Below are 657 nucleotides of genomic sequence, written 5' to 3' on the forward strand. Positions count from 1 at the left end.
ACTCTTTCTTCCGTAATTGACCCAATAAATGCCAGCCACTTTTACCGTAGATTAGTAAAGTTTATGATGATCCACGTACCCATTTTATCCTAACCCTTTCTCCAGCCTTGTAGTGCGCCCATTGCCAGAATTTGAACACGTCCCTTTGACTTGAGCTAATGTTCGTATCCCTTCCCTCCTGCAGACGACCTCGGCGAGGACTTAGAGATCGACCCCGTGGAGAGCGACGAAGACGAGTCCAGCTCCCCGGCAGACAGGTCATCGAGAAACTGGTGAGGAGCGAGCGAGGGAGTGCGAGGACCACTGAGGAGGGAGAGATGAAAGGGAGGGAATAAAGGGAGAAATGAGCGATGGAGAACGAAAGGGGAATTGATGGGAATGAGCTGAGCTGGATAGGGGCTCATGGTTAATCGGAGTTGGGGATAGTCATTTAGGGGGAAGAACTGGAGGAAAATGTGTAGTTATTTTTTGTGTGTTTATTTGTTAATCCATTTAACAAATGAACAAGTCAATCTAAAAACTGCATTATATACGAACTAGAGAAAAGAATACGTAATTTACCAACTCCCAAACACTCTAATCAATGCTTATAAATAATTCTTAGAGAATAAACGATCATACGCGCGTTCTGACACGCCCTGCTTGCGTTGCTCCACA

The 657-nt window shown here is 45.4% G+C and overlaps 1 protein-coding gene across 1 annotated transcript in view; it reads left to right on the forward strand.

Annotated features, from left to right (window-relative positions):
• Positions 1–657, forward strand: part of LOC119587144 (homeobox protein unplugged-like) — a gene marked incomplete at its 5' end in the record, with an annotated part of 31,105 nt that overhangs the window by 27,653 nt on the left and 2,795 nt on the right.

Source organism: Penaeus monodon, chromosome 22, assembly GCF_015228065.2.
Source record: "Penaeus monodon isolate SGIC_2016 chromosome 22, NSTDA_Pmon_1, whole genome shotgun sequence".
Taxonomy (NCBI): Eukaryota; Metazoa; Arthropoda; class Malacostraca; order Decapoda; family Penaeidae; genus Penaeus; species Penaeus monodon.